Here is a 16,881-nt window from a genome sequence, read left to right on the forward strand (position 1 = left end):
TTGATAGCTAGACAACTCAACGCTATTAGTATTACGCACAAGGAAAAATACAAGGCAGTCTTTTCATCATTTATAGCAACTAGTCGACGTATCGAGACATCGACTATACAAGCTAGGTCTATCTGACCAAACCAACACACTAATGGTTTACTGTCCAACTTTTAGTGTTCAGTCTAGGGCAGAGAGAGGGGGGATGTGAATGAAAGTGTTACATTTTTTTCCCTAGGGTTGATTACCCGAATGCTCTGATAAAACAAAAAATTACAACACACTAGCTATTGCAAACACGAAACATTCAAATTGCTGCAATTAAAGTACACATAGCATCGAAGCAGTAAAAGGGATGACTATTGATATAAAGTAGCTAATTGGACTACTGTCAGTTTATCAATCAGGGCTGCATGTTGTATTTGAGAAATATCACTATTTTTATGTTTCTGGCTTAGCTTAAGCCTTCGCTCACTGATTGTCAATGTACATTGAAAATACACTTCCACTGGCAGTAAGCCTATTTATGGCAGGAAGGGTTAGGTTTCAGCAATCAACTCAAGAAAACATTAAGATAGGCTGAATTGATATAAGCTATGTAAGAACACTTACAGTTACAAATGATGATACATAAAGTAAGCTTAAAATAGTTTCTCAATTTTTTGAGATGACAAAATAGTTTTAATCGACTTAGATTTGTTTTGCCTTTAAAAAAAAAGTGGTTTATTGTGCTGTTATTCATAGTATGCGAATAGAAGAATATATGCATCTGTTTGGAACCCCTCAACTCAAAGAAAGTGAACAAACTGTAACAGACACAAAATAGAGCAGCGAGATTCATAGCAAACGAATATTCTTATTTGATTAGACACCTTTTGTAAAATCACTAAATTTAGAAACCTTTAGGATAGAAGACTTAAAAGTAAGTGCTTTCCTTGTGCTATTAGAGCATTGAATGGGTTATTTGAGTCAGTCAGGAAAACCAATGACTTGGCAGAATTTAAGTCATTGGATAACATGCATGACTAGATTGACACGCGTAAGATGTAATCATCATCTTTCTTTTGAAGTGACGTCAGTAATTTATAAGATGAGAATCAATGCCATCGTCAGAATCTTTTGCTCTCTTTGTAATGCAAATAATTGTCGAATTCATGTCTCGTGTCAATAATGTACTATAATAGAACAATAAGCATTTCACAATGAAGGAATCACGGCTTTTTTTTTATTAAAAAAAATAGGTGCCGGTACTCAGTGATTGATTGCCTAACTTTTAACTACTAATAAATTAATAATATAGATCTACGTTAAAATACAAGAAAAGTAATAATTTTTCCCCCACATTCCAAAAAGGTGCCGGTACTCCGTAGCGATGCCTTCCGTCACAAAAAAAGCCCTGCGTATATAGATCTATATTGTTATGTCTCTACTACTGTTCAGGCTCTCTTCTAACTGCACCTTACGACACAACGAACTTAAAGAACCTCACAACTCAGTGCTCCAAAGTATCAGATCAGTCAGTTTAATGACAAATACATCGCAATTGGCAACAACATTAACACTGTCTTTACAAAAACCTAGTCTTGTTACGCCTGACTTCACACACCGTGCTGGTTCTCGCCTCGTACTGGTCACATTGCGAGGTAACGTGAAGTCAAGTCTTACTAACACAGTCGCTCTTATATAGTGTCTCTACTGGCCTACTCGAACCTTCTTGACCACTCCAGTTGATCACTTTCGCCGTGACTTGCGTGCGTAATATTTACACACAGGTCGTTGCCGAACTGGCGAGTACTGTCACTGGTCACAGTTGACCGCTCTTCCTGCGCTGGACAGTGGCGATTTGGGTAGGCTAAAAATACACAGCACTACCTCCATCTGTGTCACCACCAGGTTGACAATATATATATTGCTTTATATAGGCCTATACATAGAAAGAGAGACAGAGACATTTATACAGTATTATTATTTTTTCATTATTTGTAAGTTGTCTTTTTTATATGGACTTAAGCCTACATTTTTTAATAGATCTTTTCATGAAGTTGGATGTTCATGTCATTTCTTTTTTCTTCTAAGAAAAAGAATCTTACCTTTGCGTAATAAATAATCCAAACTTTGCCTGTAATACCCGTATGATTATAATAATCCAATCTGTTGAAGAATCTAATTATTCCAATATCTGAACTTCACTGAAGCATATTTCTATACAAAAAGTAAATGATCGAAAAGAAATATGTGTGCGCATGAACTGCAATGATAACACGTCTACTTTCACTAAAAATAGGTCAAACTTTTTTTTCCGTGTCTGAAACAATTCATGTAAAAATCAAACTAACACATTAAGAAACCCGGTCAATACAATGTTTTGTATCTCTTGCATGAATGACCTTTATTGTAAATTTACTATAAATATAGAATCTACTACCAAAAACTACTGCTACTAGAATCTACTACCAAAACATCTGACACATAGTGAGTACGCGATGGCGTGTGTAGGATACTATCTTGGATCGGATGCCTTCCAAGTTACTATTTTGAACCAACAGCATGAGTCTCAAAAGAGTCAAATCAGATACAATGGTGACATATCAGCTTATTTCTCTGTAAAGAATGGCGTGAAGCATGGCTGTATAATTGCTCCAAAGACTCCAACCATCTTTCATCTTACCAAAAGATTGCGTTTGGCATACGGTCGTCCCCAGTACGATATACGTGCCATGCCCAGCGTCGCTGTCAAACTATTATAAGCAATACCTATATCATGTCCATACCGCATTCACAAGAACAATACTGCTCTTGCCAGCGTATGTTCCTGGAGGAGCGCAGAAGTCATTGGGAAAAGCGTTCAAGAAGTATCTGCTTTCTGTATAGTACCCATTTCTCCGATCTTTATAGAAGAGTTGGGAGAACCACTTCTTGATAGACACTGATCTTTGTAGGCAGCCAGGGCGATTTATTCCATTTCCGCCACACTCTCGCTTGGAGGCGTACAAACATACAAAACATTGAAAAGGATCATTTTTTAAAAGACATAATAAATGAAAATGTATAATGATTCAAATACATTTAGCACCAAGATGTCCGGTGTCACAACGTTCTGCTTCGCACGAGCCGAGGAATAACACTAACAATGAAACTGCAGTAAAAAACACACACACAGATGACGGGGGCAGGGCATTTTCTTGAAAAAGCAGCAAGCTGAAAATTATCGCTACAGCAACCTAACAGACTTGAATCCGCAAATTGGGTATTGGCCAGGGATTCCCCGGCATTTTGCGAAGTGGCCGGCCAAAGTAGAATAAACTACTTTAATTTTGGCCGAGTTGTGAGGTCCTTTACAGCTGGTACGCTAAGTTTTTTTTTTACTGTTTTTGTTCAGTCCCTCCTAAATTTCGTGACATTTTGTTTTCCTGTTCGCTGCTTCGCTTTTTTGTTTAGTATCCTACATTTTTACTTGCTAGATCTAGATTCTATATCTCTATTTATTAATTCTAAATCTAGACTTTTCTAATTTGATTATTATTATAATACATGATTCTTAAAATGCAATCTATAGACTTGTAAAAAAAATTTCAACTATCTTCACGCATAAACAATTGTTTTTAAAGAACTACAATTAGTCTAATGGACCGTTCCTCTCTTGTCTTTTGCCTAGATTAGGTGTTTAGTCGAATCTAGGCTTAGATCTATTTTCTAGAGTATGACCCATGTTGTACTGACTAAAAACTGACTTGAACTTTTTTTTGTTTAGTATCCTACATTTCACTTGCTGGTCTTGCTAGATCTAGATTCTTTATCTCTATTTATTAATTCTAAATCTAGACTTTTCTAATTTGATTATTATTACATGATTCTTAAAATGCAATCTATAGACTTGTAAAAATTTCAACACTCTTCACGCATAAACAATAGATTTTTAAAGAACATTATATTTAGATGTTTACTTTCAGACAATTGAATTATTTCTTTTATTAACATTTTGTATTTCTTTTTCTTGATTGCAGCCCTGTTTTGAATACAACTAGATCAACAACTTCTGAAACTCCAATAATACTACCTGCAAGTGCTGCTGAAAGAAAAATAACCCTAACAGCCTTTAAATTTACTACATATATTCTAATGCTGACAACATCATTTAGATCTAGATGCTGCCTGAAGATTTCATGTTTGTGGCATTTTACGTCTCGAGAAAAGATATTTTCCCTTTGCAACTTCTTGTGTGGTTAAAGAGGCCAATTGATACACAGCTGTGGTTACATGTAATCACCAGCAACCATTGCATTGTCACCTTTCTTCCTGCTGCTGTTGTGTATGGCATCTGCAATCGGAAACCCTTCCTTTATGCTCTCTCTCCATGTGGATCTATCTAGTGCCACCTTTTTCCCAGCCGCTAGTGTCGATTTTGAAGATGCACACTATGATAAACTCAATGCAGTTGACTACAATAATCTCCATGACCACATTGTTTCAACAAGAACCTGTGTGCATCACACATTGTAAGGGTCGAAATTGAAAAAAAAAATATTTGTAAGCTATGTGCCAAAAATGCTCCTAATATTCAATGATGAGCTCTGACCAGGATAACAATCACACATTGTGTCCGGATGGCACTACATCTGGGTATCACTTCAAAATATCATAGCACAAGAGCAGCCATAACAAAAAGTACAACCAGACCATTACTATTATTATGGATACAGTGATGGTCAATACTGTTGTTGTGTTTTCAATAATAGTTTAATTGCTTTTTAGTTAGTTACAATGCTATTAATATTAAAAGGTATTTTTTATCATTTTTGTTTTTTATATTAGAGATAATGGTAGGCCATTATTTGCTACTAGTAGATTATGTAATTTGTTGAATGCTATTAAAGAGCTTCCATATAAAATATGTCTTAACATAATTCTTTAGTTTTTATTTCATAACACTATTACTACTATTAATAATAACACCTAAAAAAACAAACTATCTACATTGGATTCTAAAAAAATAAATTATACTCGCTATAGCTTTAAAAATATTTTACTTAGTTTTTTTTTTACAGTGACCAATTAAGGTGTAAAATAATATACAATACAGTACTAAAAAAGACATTGTCATCTTGGCGTAAGTAGAACTGCTTCATTGAAGTATGTCATTACTGCTAACTGTTGAACATTGTGCAGGCCATATGACACCCTGCTTATTAACTAAAGTGTGCTTCAAGATTCTGCAGATTTTTCAGGACTTTGCTTATTTATCGTGTAATAGTAGATCATTAGCGGAACTAAGAACACTGATCTGGAAGCAGTCAGAAACTTGTTCTATATCAGCAGCATGTACATTCCTTTGATCTAAAAAAAAAAAAGGTGATAGGGTTAGGATAAATTGCATTGCAAATAAAAATTACATTTTAAAATGCAAAATATAAAAAGTATAATGCAGAAGTTAAATAAATATAAATGATGGTATCCATATCTTGAGTCCACTTCCCCATTAATGTTTTGTCAGCTACCCTTATGAAACTTTAAAAACTGCATCCTCTTTGAATGCCATCTACAAGACAAAGATGATAGTGCCTAACATTTGGTTTGGCAGTTTTTTGGATAGCAGTCAATCTTGGTACTGATGCCAAGGTGGCTGGCTGATGACATTTCTCATCATAAACTATTAGCTGGTTCAACATTTTTTTTTTTAAATACATTGACAAAGTTTAGTTTGTCTTTCCATTTTTCTCTTTTCTAGAAGTCAGCATATTTTTATATTTCTATAAGTATGAGGGAAGAGGCTTCTGCCAATGACAGATCTTTTTGGAGACAGCTTGCTACCCAATGTGCCAGAGGGGGAGGATCTAAGTCTAAAAGTATGTCCCTTGTGTCGGTGGGCTGAAATCAATCACAACTGAAATTTAATGTCTAGCTTTGTTTTAAAAAACAAATTATTTCATATAAAAAACTTTTGAGGAGTACACATAACACCTTCTGTCAACATTGTCTAGCAAGAGTGTCATGTGCAAAGCACAATGACCTGCCACCTTTACTTTCAACAACAAATGTCAGGTACGTATTAGGGCTCAGGGTCATTCTAGAAATTCCATCCCAGTCTTCGAACCCAAGACCCTTAGATTCAGAAACCAAGCCCTTTAACAATCAGCCAACCTTTTGAGAAGAATACTGAAATTATTACGGTATAAACCTTATTCATTGAGCCAAAATATCAAACTACAGCCTATGAGAAACAAAAAAGTAAACAGATAGAACAAGAAATCAAATGATGCACATGGGGATGCATTGGGCACACACTGGGAAGAACAGCAGACAACATTGCAAGACTGGACTTGAACCCAGAGAGGAAGAGAAAGTCTAGGAGACCCATGCAAACTGTAACGGATAAAAACGGTTTAAAACAGGGGACCAACTGGACATCCATACAATGCGTCAGTTTGCATAGACTATCAACATGGTGAACAACTCCATGAATCTGATCAGATGGCTGGAGCTGTAACTTGTGACGCCGGGAAATTAAAAATGTATCCTGGATTCGTTGGGAAGAAATCTATTTGGGTCTTGAGAGACACAGGAGCGACCGCAATTGGAGTGAAGAGACTACATGTGCACCCTCACCAGTTGACGGGTAAGAAAGTCCAATGTATGACATTTGGAGGAACAATTGAAGAATATCCCACAGCTGTCATTGACATTGATACGCCATTTTTATCTGGGAAAGTTGAAACATGTGTGTTGGAGAGGCCTGCAGCTGACTTGATTCTAGGAAACGTGATTGGCATAACTGAGCCTACCATCACAGATATCTACAAGTGGCAAAGGTCAGCAATGTCAGAAGTTACAAATGCGGTAACTAGATCTCAATTTGGTGTAATAGAAAACATGGGACAACCGATCCTACATAGATTGAACAGCCAGAATCAGAATTAACATCCAGTTATGCATTGAAACAAAAGGAGGACTAAACATTGGTTAAACTTTTTGAATTGGCGAAGCGTCCCACCAGTAAATTTAAAGTGAAAAATGGACTTCTGATGAGACAAGATAACAAAGAGAAACTACAGCTAGTCATCCCTGCCGCCGAAAGAAAAAGAATTTTGGAGTTAGGTCATGACTCACCTTTTGTGGGTCATATGGGGACAGCACGAACAAAGATACAGCACAGTAGAAAGAGAGTGCTTGGCAGTTGTTTGGGCAGTAACCAAGTTGGCCAGATATCTATTGGGCAGAACATCCGTACTCCGCACAGATCACGCATCCTTACGCTGTTTAAACACAAGTCGGTGAATTCCAGGGTAACTCGCTGGGACCTGATGCTTCAGGACTTTCAGTTGGAAGTGCAGCATATTCCAGGTAAAGCTAAACATCATAGCGGACATTCTGCCACGCTTATCATAGATATAAGCCTACGTGGCTTCTCACAAGCATGTGTTGCTTCATCAAAGACTTTGTGTCTTCAACAGTTTAGACTTTGTTGCTTGATGGTAGACTTTCTGTCTACAACTAAGACTTTGTGTCTTCATCTTTTAAGACTGTGTGTCTTCATCTTTTAAGACTGTGTCTTCAGCTTTTAAGACTGTGTGTCTTCATCTTCTAAGACTGTGTGTCTTAACTATAGACTGTGTGCCTATTACATTGCAGTCTGTGTGACTACATTAAAGTCTGTGTGACTATGTTCAAGTTTGTTTGGATACATAAACGCCTGTGTGGCATATTCAGAGACTGTGGCCTATCGAACGAACGTTTTTGTTGTATTCTGGTGTAATGTTTGATATTTGTTTTATAATCGTTTTATTTAGTAATTTTTGTAAAAATCGATTATAATTTTAGGAGGGGCGAGATGTCACGGATGAATGTGTGTATGTATGTATAATCTATTTTTACAATCTGCGCGAATAACCTAAGTGTGTTGGTTGTTAGACAGAGACCAGCATGTGTGATATGCAGTAAAGCTGATTAAAGTTTATGTGTTTGATCTAGTGGTTTCATTGTTTTATTTCGTTAACTAGAACTGAACCAGGGACACCTAGACGTATCGAGAACTAAGGTAGATTCTATAGAGTTATTAATAAGGAATCTGTGACACAAACATAGATCAAACCTGCAGACCAAGAAGGAAAGTTGGCAGGATGGAAATGGATGGGGAATAGCCCAGAACAGAGTCAGAATGTAAAGCACTGATGCGGCTCTATCTAATTTATGTTGCCTATTTTTTTTTATTATGCATTCATTCAAAGATAGAAAGTTCTATTTAAAATAGCTATACCATAACCGTAGGCCACAGAAACAGATGACTTTACATCATTTGCCCTTTGGACCACAAGGTCTGAAAGGGAAACTATATCATAATGCTTTAAAAAATCTACTTGCCATGAGGAAGAATAAAAACAGGCCATCTTTGCTGCAGTTCTTTGTTTTCTATCTGTTCCTAAAATATGGTTTCATTAAACTGTGTGCAGCTCCTAATTCTTGATCACCAGGAAATTCTATGCATCATTATCTGAAAAACATTTACAATTAATGACCTGGACAAAGAAGATTAGTGTAGACACTGGAACTGAAAGCTATTTTTTAAATAGTTTAATCAAATTAGTACTTAAAAAGAAAGTTTTAGTACAAAAAAAAATAATAATTAGAAAGTTAACTTAATTTCCTGAATTAACCTGTAAGTTTTAGCTAACCTATTATGTATTATCATATTAACCCATCCCTTAGTTGTTGGACCATTGGGGCACCACACAAGATCTGTTGGCCATATTTTCCATTCCTGTTTGTAATATTATCCAAAAGAAAAAAAAATTTATGTAGAGTTTAAGTTTTGCCTGTAACTCATAGGAGATTATTTCATTAGTCTGTATGCTGATCTAATTTAGAGAACTTGGTCTGCATCTTTATCAGAACAACTGTTAATGAGATAATGAAGGGATTCAGCTGACAAATAAAAGATAATGTGTTTAAAGTCTTAGTGATAGGGGAATTCTTGTGTGTATTAGCTTTCATAACAGTATTTTTTGTATGACAGAGTTGTTAGCCCTGTGCATAACCATCTGGGGGGCTGCCCCTTTCAGCTCTCTAGATAGCTGCCTTTATTTTCGGGTAAAGTGCCCTAGCCTTTGTGGATCCCTCCACTTCCTGCAAGGCAGCAGGTTTGATTTTGGTCCACCCCGGGTATTTTATTTCCCCGGTACCCACCATATCTAGAGGGCATTCCCCTATCCACCACCTGGGGAGGCGCTCGATGGGAGATCAAAACTCCACAACGGAAAACGACCTAGGCCTGGAAAAGGACATGATTTTTGTTTTGCGACATGGAACGTGCTAAGCCTTATAGAGCAGGTGCGCTAGCCCAACTTACTGAAGTGTTAAAGAAATATAGAATACCGCTTGTAGCTCTACAGGAAATCAGGTGGAAAGACTCGGACATTCTCAGAACCAAGGAGTATACTATATTTTATAGTGGTGGAAGCACTAACAACTTAGGTACAGGTTTTGCTGTTAAAAAGGAAATGGTAGGTAATGTCATTGGATTTAAACCTGTAAGTGATAAACTCTGCTCACTGCGTTTGAAAGGAAAATTCTTCAACATATCATTTATCAATGTTCATGCCCCTACTGAAGATGCAGATGATAACACAAAAGAAGCCTTCTATGATGAACTGGAAAGAATTTATGATGAAGCACCAAAGCATGACATCAAAATAGTCCTAGGAGATTTCAATGCAAAAATTGGAAAGGAACCAGCATTCAGACCAATAATTGGCAAAGAAAGTTTACATGAAGAGACCAACAATAATGGCATAAGATTAGTGGAAAAGGAATGTCTATCAGCAGCACAAAATTCCAACATAAGAATATTCACAAGGTTAACTGGATCTCACCTGATAGCAACACCCAGAATCAAATAGATCATATACTCATAGATAAGAATCATGGATCAGACATACTAGATGTTAGAAGTTTCAGAGCAGCTAATGCTGACTCAGACCACCTACTAGTAAAAGCTAAACTTAGACAAAGAATAAGTACCATACACAATTACCAAAGAAAGAGAGCACAGCAATATGATAGTCAAAAACTCACAAAGGATCCACTTGTTGCAGAAACTTATAGAATGGCACTCCAAACGCAACTGACAACATTAGAAAAGGACAGCGAAAATAACATAAATGAGCATAGGGAAATAATAAAGCATGCTATATTACAGAAAACAGCAGGGTCATTGAGAGATGGGCTGAATACTTTGAGGAGATCCTAAATACCACTGAAGATGGAGATAATGGAGAATATAAACTGCCACATGGGGGACCAGATCCCTTAGTGAACCCTCCAACACTCATTGAAACATCAGAAATAATTAGGACCATGAAGAATCACAAAGCACCAGGAGAGGACCAAATCACAGCAGAACTAATTAAATATGGAGGGAAAGACTTACATTCCCAAATACACAGACTAATGTCAAGAATTTGGGAAGAAGAAGTAATACCAACAGAATGGGAAACGGCTCTTATAACCCCAATACACAAAAAAGGATCCAAGTTAAAGTGCTGTAATTACAGAGGAATCTCTCTACTAAATGTGACTTATAAGATACTGTCTAGGCTTATAACTAAGAGACTTGGAAAATATTCAGAAGAAATCTTAGGTGACTACCAATGTGGTTTCAGACCCAACAAATCCACAACCTACCACATCTTCACACTAAGATGTATACTAGAAAAATGCCATGAATACAACATACCAATCCACCAACTCTTTATAGACTATAAAATGACTTATCAGAAGGAAATACCTATAAGACACTCTACAGGATTTTGGAATACCCAACAAGCTGACAAGACTTATACATATGACATTAAACAACTCAAAAAGCAAAGTCATAATACAAGGAGAAGACTCACTGGAATTTAACACTGGAGAGAGTTATAAGAAATATACACACAAACACAAGGGGAACTATTACTAACTACTTCAGGAGAGAAAACACGGGTCCACAACCAACAGGGATGATATACAGCCAATTTCTACAATACCTTGCTTATGCCGATGACATTGCCCTATTGGGTAAAGAAACCTCTGACATGGCTAGAGCCTTCATACAACTAGAAGAAGCATCTCGACCAGCAGGACTTGAGGTCAATGACAGTAAAACCAAGTACATTACAATGACAAGAGACAATCAAACAGAGGGACAAAATATCAAAATCAAAGACCACGAATTTGAAAACATCCAAACTTTCAAGGAAAACGATTTCAAGGAAAACCAAGAAAATAATATACAAAACTATAATAAGACCAGCAGCAATGTATGGAAGTGAGTCCTGGACACTGACAAAGACATCTGAAAATTTACTTAACACTTGGGAAAGAAAAATTCTTAGGAAAATCTATGGTGCCATACAGGATGAAACAGGGTGGAGGACACGCACTAACCATGAGATATATCTATTGTATGAAGACCCACCAAAAGTGAACGAAATAAAAAAGAACAGACTACGTTGGGCAGGTCACCTTGAAAGAATGTCAGACAACAGAGGGGTGAAAATCGTATACAGGCAAAAACCAAAAGGCAGGCGACTCAAAGGCAGACCCCGAATGCGATGGATAGATGACGTGGAAGCAGATCTGAAGCAGCTTGGGGTTAGGGCGTGGAGACGAAAGGCCCAGGAGAGATCTGAATGGAAGGATGTGTTAAAGCAGGCCAGAGCCCTCCATGGGCTGTAGCGCCACTGGGATGGATGGATGGATGTGAGTCTTGGACGCTGACTGCAGAGCTAGAGAGGAGGATCCTAGCAATGGAATTGAGATGCTACAGAAGAATCCTAGGTATTACAACAGAAGAATCCTAGGTATTACAACTGAAGAATCCTAGGTATTACATAATAATAACAATAATAATAATAATTTTATTTATAAAGCGCTGTTAACAAACAAAATGTAAGCTCAAGGCACTGTAACAACATTACAAACAAAAACAATTATTTTTTAGATAGACATAATGAAAGACAGACAAACATACCCATACATGTTTAGCCAGCAGAAAAACATCTTACTCTATAATTCTAGTCTGGCTGCAAGTCGTCCATACATTGAGTATAGTTGATAGATAACTTCTTTAGTGTCTTGTAAATCTGTGCATAGCAAACAAACAAAAAATATTTGTAGAATCATAGTAGTTACACATAAACTCAATTTTTTAACTGAATAAAGCTTAGCAGGATTTAATTTGTAGAATTCAAAGTATACCATCTTGATCCTTTCTCTTTCTTCTCAAACTTCATTTTGTGTACATATCTGAGGGCACGTGATGCATGATTACCTGATTAGGGAATAAATTCAAAAGATAACATTGCAATGTCTGTGAAGATTTACCATTTCTAAATACAACAGCAAACATTCATCTTAAAAAATATTATGGTGTTAATTTCTTTAAACAATATTTAGACAAAATACAAAAAATATTCAAATAAAGTTAAGTTTCTATGTAGTGAGTGGATGGCAAGATTCTCGTGCTCAAGAAAAAAATATTTCCTGTGTGGTATTGGATAAAGCTGAAATATAGCCTACTGCATTTTGTCTGTTTTTAACCTAATATTATAGAATTTTAACACTGAAAGTCCTATTTCATTCAGCCACTGGGCCTTTGTATAATTCTTAGGCACTAAAATCACTTAATTAAGAAAGCCTTCAGGATAGAAGACTTAAAAGTAGCAATTATACATAAAACACTGAACCATAATCTTCAAATACAAAAACAAAACCCAATAAAATACTCAGACACAAAGATAAAGGCACATTTCTTGTTCCATACGCTAGGGGCAAATTTGTATAAATGCTCCTTCTTCCCTAGAGCATGGAATGGGCTGCCTAAGTGAGTCACAAAACCTAAGACTTGGCAGAATTTCAGTCAATGATCAACATGCATGACTAGATTGACCTAGAAACATGCATAGGCCTTAATCATCTTCTTTTTTAAAGTGACATCTGTAATTCATAAAATTAGATTAATTTTTACCATTTCAATTAGACCGATTTCTTAAAATTAAAGGAAATAATGGCGATACTTTTTCTAGTATAATGAAAAACCCATTGCAAATAAATCCCTTCCTACATTGAAAAGAGATAATATATACCTTAATATGAAATATACTTCAAAGAACTATAGAAGGTCTATGGAGGGACTGATACACAGGGAATGCGAGAATAGTCAAACAATCTTATGCAATAGCTATTTAAGGAACAAAACCATTTCTATTTCTTATGACATTCTCTTTCAATGCAATGCAAAAACAATAATAAGAAGAAGAATTCAATATGCATTTTCAGCATTACTTATAAAAAATGCATCTACATAATAGTAGTAATTTAATTTAATCAGCTTTGTGTAAAACACGATTTAGGCTAAATTAGAGCAAAACTGACATAAAACAAAGAAAAAAATAACATTTTAAATAAGTTTTAAACAAGAAGGTCATCATTTTTCTCAACTTAGTGAAAGAAAATTATTTTCCCTTTTGGATTTCAGTAAAATGTTACTATCATTCAATTTTGTTTTCTTCTGTTCTACCTGGGCAGTGAAAAGTGAAACAAATCCTGTTAAAAAGATATTGAATGTGATTCTTCCTTTGCATTGATTTTAAAAATATTATGAAAAAATTATTCAATTTACTTAGGCTACTTCAAAAGATTGGTTTAAAACAGTTTGACAAGGAAGATTGTTCTACTCTTAAAAACACTTAGTCTGAAAGATAAAAGCCAGTATTGAGAAAATTCATTAAAATTATGAAATACTATACATACATTCTATTTATTATGCTTTTACTTTAATTTGTTCAAACTCCAATTTGCATTGCAGTAACTAAACAACAAAATGAGACAATCCATTTCAGTCCAAAAGAGAACATCATTTTGCATGGCTACCTTTTTGTAAGAATACTTTCAAATTGAAATAGAAATAAACTTAAAGAAAAATTTAGTTTTTGTTTTTTAACAAATCTGAACTAGTTATTGCAATATGTGTTAGTATTTTGTAAAGAATTAACTTGATATTGATTTGATTCAAACTAAAACTTTCTCTTGTAAATGACTAAGAAAATAATGTGAACATTTATAGTAGAACTATATTTAGAAAAAGGAATGAAATAAAATTGCATGTTTTACCCACTTAATGTTTATTTGACATAGTGTCCATGTTCAATTAAAATTTTATTTACCAACAGAGCTATTTTAGTAACAGTAATAAACAAAGGTTGTCATGGCCAGGGGTGTCAATGGGGTTAAGCTCCCATTGTCTATAAAGTACTCCTAATGGCATGCGTCTCAAATAGCCTCTGACAACTAAGTCCAGCACCTGGCCTGCTCGTGTGGCTTAGATATTAAGCCCGGCGAAACTGCTCTTACTAACAGGTGAAGGGGTGAAGGCGGATACCTGGCGCCACAAAACCGGGAGCTTCGGGCAGATGGAGCTCGTCAGCCTAGTAAGGCAGTTCATCTAGGAGAGGGGTACTCTGACTTCAAACCCCCGCTGCCTTGCGGTACTGAGGCTTCAGGAGACAACCTCGAGGAGAAATCAGGAGTGAAGCCCCTTAGGCGTTGGGAGTATCAGCTATGAAATTCCCTCCGGCAGCTTCTGCAACTGAGTTGGTGCCAAATGTAATGCGATGCGTTCCTTTGGATCACATCAGCAAGGTCGAGAGAGGGATCATGACGCATGGGCCACCCATGACCCCTTTATCCAAGGCCCAGGAATGCGCCCCGGAGAGGAAACTCTGGTGCTGCTGCAAAAGCGGATAATAAACAAACTTACCGATTGATAAGAAATACAGTCCTGAGACCTTGAAATAGTCTCACCACAGCTATAGGTGTTGGAATGATATCAAATGTATTGAGAGTGTTGTCCCTTGCTCTATGAAAGAAATCCAAAGCTTGGCTCTGGCAAACTTCCACACACAGTCTTCACTTTTCTGAAAAACATACAACTTAGTAAATAGATGGCAACATAATGGAGAAAATGCAACAATCAATAATCTGTTGTACCACAACAATGATAAATATCTAGCAGTCATAATCAAACATCTTCCATAGCTAATGGCAGGGAGACTCAAATCATAGTGAGAATTCTTGCAATTTTTAAAACTTTTCCAACTATATTGAATTCTCGAAAATAAAGAGCTGACAATGCAAAGACCAACAAAATAAAGTCAACTACATTAGAGTTACCTGTGGCAATGTTTATGTGCAAGGTCCATATTTTGGTTAATATCACAGTAGTGAAAATTGTTCTTGACCAATAGCCAACAGGGCTTTAAAAGGGAAAACTGTTCTCACTAACAGGAGAAGGGGCAAAGGTGAGTAACTGGCGCCATAACCAGTAAGCTTCGAGCAGGAGGGGCTCATTAGCCATGGCTGGCTACCCACCTAGGAGAAGGAAAACTCTGAATTCAAACCTCTGTTGCCTTGCAGCTATACCCAATCATGGGAAAGGCTTTGGGAGTCAACCCTGAGGAAAAATCAGGAGCTGGCAACCTTAAGGCAGTTTGCAGCACCCAGTGCTACACTCTGGCAGAACCTGTAAGGCCACTGACCCCAAACTGTATCGGCACTGCCGTTCCTTTGGATACATCAGCTGTGTGGAGTGGGGGGAACTGATGTGTGGGCGACATCGTTCCAACCATAACTAATGCCCAGGCACTCATCTCATAGTCGCTTCGCCACTAAAGGAGGCCATATATACATACTATTTCTAATGTGACAATACATACCAGGTTTGATGTGACAACATATATGTAGTGTATATTTATTATTAATTTTCTGCATGAGTCCAGTGTGCCAGAAGGTCATGTTCAGTGTGTGTGTCTATAGTATTTCAACAACTAGAGATGTACTTATATTTGTTCATTGTTGGCTGTAGCTTAATCTTGTTGAATAAAGCCAATATAGTGGTTTTCTAGTATTGGTTATTTTATTACAATATACTAGACTATTCTGCATAATTCTGGGGCTATGATGATGCTGTCATTCATACAGATGGTGGTGACTGATAGTACCATTCAAACAGATGATGGTGACTGATAGTACAATTCATACAGATGGTGGTGACTGACAGTACAATTCATACAGATGGTGGTGACTGATAGTATCATTCATGTAGATGGTGGTGACTGATATTACCATTCATTCAGAATGTGGTGACCGATAGTGACATGCAGATGGTGGTGACTGATAGTACCATTAATGCAGATGGTTGTGACTGACAACTCCATTCAAACAGATGGTGGTGACTTATAGCACCATTCATGCATACGGTGGTGACTGATAGTACCATTCATATAGATGGTGGTGACTGACAGTACCATTCTTAGCAATACATTAAACACTGAACCATACAGATGGTGGTGACTGATAGTATCATTCATACAGATGGTAGTCACTGATAGTACCACTCATACAGATGGTGGTGACTAATAGTACCATTTATAAAGATGGTGGTGACTAATAGTACCATTCATACAGATGTTGTTGACTTAAAGAACCATTCATACAGAAGTTGGTGACTGATAGTATCCAGGGTTCACCCACCATTCTGAGATCAGGATTTCTGGAGATTTCCAGGAGTTTTTCAGGAGAAAATATTCAATTTCAGGAGCAGAAATAAATATTGAATTACCATAAACATGTATAAAAATGTATTTTTTTTTCCTTTTCAATTTAGCAAATTCAAAAGTAACTGATTAAAGAGTAAAAAAGTACTTGTAAACCAATAAGCCTATTTGCACTACTCTCTCTATATATTTTAGGAATTAATTAAAATCTCTAAAAACAAATTGCAATGTATAACACATTATCAATATCAGTTACCTATTTCAGCGGATATCACTTTCATTGATTGTTTTTATTAACAATAGCTGT

The 16,881-nt window shown here is 36.4% G+C and overlaps 2 long non-coding RNA genes across 9 annotated transcripts in view; one reads left to right on the top strand and one right to left on the bottom strand.

Annotated features, from left to right (window-relative positions):
• Window positions 1–1,637: 1,637 nt before the first annotated feature.
• LOC129925835 (uncharacterized) lies at window positions 1,638–4,777 on the top strand. The gene is made up of 2 exons (XR_008777555.1): window positions 1,638–1,835; window positions 3,993–4,777. It is a non-coding gene; the product is annotated as an uncharacterized LOC129925835 (long non-coding RNA).
• A 3,702-nt stretch (window positions 4,778–8,479) lies between these two features.
• Window positions 8,480–16,881, bottom strand: part of LOC129925833 (uncharacterized) — a 44,581-nt gene continuing 36,179 nt past the window's right edge. For all 8 annotated transcript variants that reach the window (XR_008777534.1, XR_008777533.1, XR_008777529.1 and 5 more), the window contains 3 exons: window positions 14,780–14,936; window positions 12,220–12,292; window positions 8,480–12,104 (listed from right to left, as the gene is read on the bottom strand). This is a non-coding gene — a long non-coding RNA (uncharacterized LOC129925833). The remainder of the gene's footprint in view (window positions 12,105–12,219; window positions 12,293–14,779; window positions 14,937–16,881) is intronic.

Source organism: Biomphalaria glabrata, chromosome 4, assembly GCF_947242115.1.
Source record: "Biomphalaria glabrata chromosome 4, xgBioGlab47.1, whole genome shotgun sequence".
NCBI classification, from domain to species: domain Eukaryota; kingdom Metazoa; phylum Mollusca; class Gastropoda; family Planorbidae; genus Biomphalaria; species Biomphalaria glabrata.